Here is a 358-nt window from a genome sequence, read left to right on the forward strand (position 1 = left end):
CCCCCCCCCCCCCCCCCACCCACCCCTCCCCTTCCCCAACCACAGCGTGGAGGGATCGCCCGGGACGGCTCCCGTCAGGAAAGGGGAATCAGAAACCCGAGCAGGAGCCTGGCATTCCCCGCGTCTTCTTGGAGACCCTCTTCGCAAGCGCCCCTTGGCAGCAGCTGCCTCTGCTAGACCCGAGATTAAACCGTTCGCCCGAAGGGGCTCGGTTTGTTTTTCCCCGTCGCCTCGCAGACCCGAGAGACTGGCGGCCGAAGGAAGAACGCTTCTTCCCTCGGCCTCCCCGAGGGCTCCGCGGTCCAGGGGAAGGCGGCCCGGCCCCGGCTGAACGCTGACCCCCCGAAGAGGGGAGGGC

Source organism: Haliaeetus leucocephalus, unplaced genomic scaffold (genome assembly GCF_000737465.1).
Source record: "Haliaeetus leucocephalus isolate CR32 unplaced genomic scaffold, Haliaeetus_leucocephalus-4.0 Scaffold484, whole genome shotgun sequence".
Taxonomy (NCBI): Eukaryota; Metazoa; Chordata; class Aves; order Accipitriformes; family Accipitridae; genus Haliaeetus; species Haliaeetus leucocephalus.